This window comes from Oncorhynchus clarkii, chromosome 2 (assembly GCF_045791955.1).
Source record: "Oncorhynchus clarkii lewisi isolate Uvic-CL-2024 chromosome 2, UVic_Ocla_1.0, whole genome shotgun sequence".
Classification (NCBI taxonomy): domain Eukaryota; kingdom Metazoa; phylum Chordata; class Actinopteri; order Salmoniformes; family Salmonidae; genus Oncorhynchus; species Oncorhynchus clarkii.
The window spans coordinates 42,723,583-42,730,699 of NC_092148.1; positions in this window are offsets into that span (position 1 = coordinate 42,723,583).

A 7,117-nucleotide genomic window follows, 5' to 3' on the forward strand; every position below is an offset into this window, starting at 1 on the left:
TTGTTCAATGAACCATAAACAATCAATGAACATGCACCTGTCCATATTGTGAGACGCCTAAAACAGCGCTACAGGGAGACAGGATAGACAGCTGATCGTCCTCGCAGTGGCAGACCACGTGTAACAACACCTGCACAGGATCGGTACATCCGAACATCACATCAGCGGGACAGGTACAGGATGGCAACAACAACTGCCGGAGTTACACCAGGAACGCACAATCCCTCCATCAGAGCTCAGACTGTCCGCAATAGGCTGAGAGAGGCTGGACTGAGGGCTTGTAGGCCTGTTATCAGGCAGGTCCTCACCAGACATCACTGGCAACGTTGCCTATGGGCACAAACCCACCGTCGCTGGAACAGACAGGACTGGCTTTTGGTTTTGTCTCACCAGGGGTGATGGTCGGATTCGCGTTTATTGTTGAAGAAAAGAGCTTTACACCGAGGCCTGTACTCTGGAGCGGGATCGATTTGGAGGTGGAGGGTCCGTCAGGTTCTGGGGCGGTGTGTCACAGCATCATCGGGCTGAGCTTGTTGTCATTGCAGGCAATCTCAACGCTGTGCTGTACAGGGAAGACTTCTTTCTCCCTCGCGGTACCCTTCCTGTAGGCTCATCCTGACATGACCATCCAGCATGACAATACCACCAGACATACTGCTCGTTCTGTGCGTGATTTCCTGCAAGACATGAATGTCAGTGTTCTGCCATGGCCAGTGAAGAGCCCGGATCTCAATCCCATTGAGTACGTCTGGGACCTGTTGGATCGGAGGGTGAGGGCTAGGGCCATTGTCCGGGAACTTGCATGTGCCTTGGTGGAAGAGTATTATTAATTTCAAACAAGGGCATTAGCATGATAAGAACTTACCAGTCCAAAATTATGTCCTCTCCCGTTCAAAAAATATTCCTCCACAATCGCTAAATGAATCGTTCTACAACAATCTCTGTCTCACCTTCCCAATCAATTTATTCTAAAATTGTGTGTACATCTGTATATCTAGACTTAGATTTAGCTTTCCCTGACTTAGAAACTTCAATAGCGAATGACTCACTTTACGCTGGATCTTACTACATGGGTTGGTCTTGCAACACATAAACATGGCGTATTGCCGTTTAGCTCAGCTCATTGGCTATCTACCCAGCTAAATTTCAAGACGATCAGTGGTCATTGGGTGAAAAGACAGTCAATCAACGAAACAGCGGGCAAATCATTGGTGCACAATGATGTCATGACTTGTTGTCTTCAAATCGGTTTCTTTCAGTCAATATGTCCCGCGAAATGGCCCATCAGGTCTGATTGTGTTACAAACAAACCAGTTGATTGCAGTGAAACCAAACATGACTGGAAAAGTCACGTTCTGTGTGGGTTATTTACCTGGAATGTGTCGTTGAAAATGGAATGAGACGGAATTCACGACACAAGCGGTTCACAAAATGTTTCGTGTTAGGCTAGAAAAACGGATTTTATCAAACAAAAGATCATTCATTGTGCAACAATTAGCATTGGAATTGCAAACAGACGAAGATCGTCAAAGGTAAACGATTTATTTAATGCAGTTTGTGATTATGTTACGCCTTTGCTGGTTAAAATATATATTTTTTATGGGGCTCTATGCTCAGATAATCACATCGTATTCTTTCGCAGTAAATCATTTTTTAAATCTGACAACGGAGTTGGATTAGCAAGATTCTAGGCTTTCGATACATGTGAGACACTTGTATTTTCATGAATGTTTAATATGACTATTTATGTAGCGATCACCGTATGTTGTGGAATTTCAGCCCGCTAGCGGATTCCGTGCGCAGAGAGGTTAAAGGGACGGCAGATCATTCAAAGCTTATGGCAAGTGTCTTATAGCAAATGCGATGTGTCACACAGCAAAAATCCCATAGATGGCGAGCACGCTCTACCGTAAATTCATATGGCAAATGGTCACCAGATCAAGACCCAAGTTGGTGCAGGTCTCCTACCTGGCTTCGCCACACTCTCCGTGTGCTACCCCCCAAAACATTTTTGGGGCTGCCTCTCAGGCTTCCAGCCGCGCTGCCGTGCTGCCTCCTCATACCGGTGCCTCTCTGCTTTCGCTGCCTCCAGCTCTGCTTTGGGACGGCGATATTCCCCTGGCTGAGTCCAGGGTCCTTTGCCGTCCAGAATCTTCTCCCAAGTCCATCTCTCCAGGTATCGCTGCCTCTGCTGCTGCCTGTTACCACGCTGCTTGGTCCTTGGTTGGTGGGTGTTCCTGTAACGACATTCAGAGGTGGAAGAAGGATCGGACCAAAGCGCAGCGTGGTAAGTGTTCTTGATGATTTATTCAAAACGACCTGAACACTGAAATACAAAACAATAAACGATGTGAACAAAACGAAAACCAAAACAGTACCATGTGTCCCAAACACTCACACGGAAACAAACACCCACAAACCCAAAGTGAAAACCAGGCTACCTAAGTATGGTTCTCAATCAGAGACAACTAACGACACCTGCCTCTGATTGAGAACCATACTAGGCTGAACTCAAAACCTCAACATAGAAAAACACACAGACTGCCCACCACAACTCACGCCCTGACCATACTAAATAAAGACAAAACAAAGGAATTAAAGGTCAGAACGTGACAGGCTATGGCAACTATGCAGGGGGATTAACACTATTAACACTACTACCTGTATTTACTGGTGGCACTTAAATTGCCCTTGCCTAATGATTGCGTCTGAAGGCGGGCTTGCAACTCGGCTATCCTTACCATAAGGCAATAGCTCTCCTGTATATTATGAGTACAGCAACTACAAGGAGAAGACATAATGTTACTTAGCTTTTTCGGGTCGCAGGAGGTCCTGCAGATCCATGTTCAGATAAAACATCTGGGGTGAAAAAGTTGAATGAAAAAAGTAGATTGAGGACAAAACTACGAAGTTGGTAAACTTTTTAAATACTTGTTATTAAAACTGCAATATGTTACTTTTTGGGCGACCTAACCAAATTCACATAGAAGTTTTATTTTGCGTCTTTTACTTTCAGTTTTGTACACCAGCTTCAAACAGCTGAAAATGGTTATGGAAAAGAGAGTGGTTTAGTTGGTACAATGATTCTTTAGAGAACATCTACTTGCTTTGTCACAAACTAAAACTAGGCAAACTAATTTTAGCAACTAGGAAATGGCAGAGTGATTTCTACATATTGCACCTTTAAGTATCAGACCAGTGGGCAGGAAACCAAAATATTATAATTTCAATGCGAAACCCACGACTGGTGTGCGTGACCAAGGGCTCTATTTACAAATGTAAATGTCTGGAGTTTGCTAAATAGAATTGCCACTTGTATTGTAACCGGTTCTTTGGTAAGATGACTTGAAAGTAGTGCTCTTTGACCAACCAGTGGTGGGTTTGGTGTTGAAATGAGAATGCATGAGCAGAAAATAACCTCATACAGTGGGGCAAAAAAGTGCTTACTCAGCCACCAATTGTGCAAGTTCTCCCACTTAAAAAGGTACACTTCAACTATGACAGACAAAATAAGAAAAATAAATCCATAAAATCACATTGTAGGATTTTTAATGAATTTATTTGCAAATTATGGTGGAAAATAAGTATTTGGTCACCTACAAACAAGCAATATTTATGGCTCTCACAGACCTGTAACTTCTTCTTTAAGAGGCTCCTCTGTCCTCCACTCGTTACCTGTATTAATGGCACCTGTTTGAACTTGTTATCAGTATAAAACACACCTGTCCACAACCTCAAACAGTCACACTCCAAACTCCACTATGGCCAAGACCAAAGAGCTGTCAAAGGAAACCAGAAACAAAATTGTAGACCTGCACCAGGCTAGGAAGACTGAATCTGCAACAGGTAAGCAGCTTGGTTTGAATCAACTGTGGGAGCAATTATTAGGAAATGGAAGACATACAAGACCACTGATAATCTCCCTCGATCTGGGGCTCCACGCAAGATCTCACCCCGTGGGGTCAAAATGATCACAAGAACGGTGAGCAAAAATCCCAGAACCACACGGGGGGGACCTAGTGAATGACCTGCAGAGAGCTGGGACCAAAGTAACAAGGCCTACCATCAGTAACACACTACGCCGCCAGGGACTCAAATCCTGCAGTGCCAGACGTGTCCCCCTGCTTAAGCCAGTACATGTCCAGGCCCGTCTGAAGTTTGCTAGAGAGCATTTGGATGATCCAGAAGAAGATATGGAGAATGTCATATGGTCAGATGAAACCAAAATATAAATTTTTGGTAAAAACTCAACTCGTCGTGTTTGGAGGACAAAGAATGCTGAGTTGCATCCTACTGTGAAGCATGGGGGTGGAAACATCATGCTTTGGGCTGTTTTTCTGCAAAGGGACCAGGACGACTGATCCGTGTAGAGGAAAGAATTAATGGGGCCATGTATCGTGAGATTTTGAGTGAAAACCTCCTTCCATCAGCAAGGGCATTGAAGATGAAACGTCGCTGGGTCTTTCAGCATGACAATGATCCCAAACACACCGCCCGGGTAACGAAGGAGTGGCTTCGTAAGAAGCATTTCAAGGTCCTGGAGTGGCCTAGCCAGTCTCCAGATCTCAACCCCATAGAAAATCTTTGGAGGGAGTTGAAAGTCTGTGTTGCCCAGCAACAGCCCCAAACATCACTGCTCTAGAGGAGATCTGCATGGAGGAATGGGCCAAAATACCAGCAACAGTGTGTGAAAACCTTGTGAAGACTTACAGAAAACGTTTGACCTCTGTCATTGCCAACAATGGGTATATAACAAAGTATTGACATAAACTTTTGTTATTGACCAAATACTTATTTTCCAAATAAATTCATTAAAAATCCTACAATGTGATTTTCTGGATTTTTTTTCCTCGTTTTGTCTGTCATAGTTGAAGTGTACCTATGATGAAAATTACAGGCCTCTCTCATCTTTTTAAGTGGGAGAACTTGCACAATTGGTGGCTGACTAAATACTTTTTTGCCCCACTGTACATACTGTAAAATATGGTGGTGGATCTTTCTTGTGACTATTCTGATTCCACTTGTCCCGGGGGCCCTTGTTAAAACCTCTCAGATGTAATGGAAAAATGTAGATTTCTGCCTAAATAGACATACCCCAAAATATCTGCTATTCATGTGTTATTACATGATTCTGACATGCCAAAACATAAAACTATTTTTGGCTTTGGAATTTCCATTAAAACGCCCTAAAATCATTGTAATGACATTCAACCCTGTTTCAACTGGAATATAGCAAATAGGATTTGAAATACAGTGTTGGATTTAGCAACAAACTCAGCTACAGCCGATCCCAGCACCAAGAGGGCAGATGACAATTAGCGAACTTAGTTATTTTTCATATCAGGTATCTAACCAGCTAATTTTAGTTGATCTACCGAAACCAATATTGTGTATTGCTGGCTAACATACTACTGTGTTACAGTGGGGGGAAATCAAACTGTTATTTTTCTGTTTGCTAACTTAGCTAGTAGCTTAGCTATGACTCAAAAGAAAGAGGTTTACAATCAGAGATCTAGCTACTATATTTCGATTGTAAAACGTATTTTCTTTTTAGTCATATATATGGCTACTAAACAGCAAGCTACTAAAGTTACAACCAGCCACCTAAAGCTAGGTTTACCAGCAAATGATAGCATATGACTGGAGTTGGTTAGATAGCCTGGCGCCTGCTAGCTTGCTATGCACCAAGCCTCACGTTCTGTAACTTGTTAGCAAATGTGTAACATCAACCACTGTTAGCAATTTAACATAATTGACCAGGGTTGACATTTTGGTTATGATTGTGACAGTGGATGCATTTCAATCTCACAAAATTGGAGGTATGACACGATAAAGTTAGGATCCCAAACAGATGTAAATAAAAATGATTGGCTATCCAGCAAGCTAGCTAGCTATGTTTACTAACAGTGAGGAGCAACCATAATAAAACCATTTACTGTTGTAAATCTCTGAAACTGAGATTTTTTTATTTGAAAAATAAACTGAGATTCTTTGGTTTTATTTGAAAAATATTTGCCTAAGCATGCCTGATAGACATGGCTGTAGTTAGGTACTGTCTTCCTACCTCTGTAAATTTGTACTGCCTGACCACTGTACAACTGTGTTCTAAATGTAATCTCTGTGCCTGTACACATGTATGCATGTTAAACTAGCCTACCCTAATTTTGCTTTGCTGGCACAGTTCCATTGTATTTCAAACTGTACAATAGAGTATAGTTGATTGTATGTTTTGTCTTACAGACAATACCGTGTTGTGTGGTAACTAGGCTTCTTCCTGGAGTGGATTCTAGATGGAGAGAAACATAATTCCTTTGGCTGCGTGTGTCATTGGAGGGTGGGTGTAATTTGTGGAACGTTTCAACAGGAATCTGTTCCGAAAGCGTTGTAAATAACAAGGTTGCCAACAAACAACGCATACAAAGTCGTATAGCGGCAGAATAAGATACCGGGTAGGTTTTTCACTCACCACGTTTATTCCTAAAAATGTCTGTCCTCACTCTGGTAGCCTACGGACAACCACGCCCTGACCATAGAGAGCCCTTGGTTCTCTATGGTGTACTAGGTCAGGGTGTGACTAGGGGGTGTTCTAGTATGTCTATTTCTATGTAAGGGAATACCCCCCTGAATTGGACAAAAATGAATGCCAACATATTGGCATTGGACAAACCATATACACGATGTCCAATACCACCCAATGTGGCGTTGATTCATGCAAAGTATATTGCAAATGCCATATGGCAATTGCCAGTTGTAACACTTCAAAAATCCAACAGGGGGCGAGTGCGCTCCACCGGGGTTTTTCATATTGGAAATGCAACCCAAGTCAACATCCAAAAGCAAAATTTTGAAAAAATGATTTTTTTTTCAAAAACTTATCACCCCTTAAAAAAGTGCTTTCTGGACCGTTTTTCGAAAATCTTTCGATTTTTTTGTCAATTACACATGTGTAAGAACTGTATGAATATACTTTTGTCCAATTTTGTTATCATAATTTTTTTTTTTAATTACATGCGCATAAGGCATATGTTTTGTCCATTTGCAATATGATTTCATAGGAAGTCAAAAGTCAAAAGTCAAAAATGTCAAAATTTGGTAAAAAACTTCACACATCCTTAAA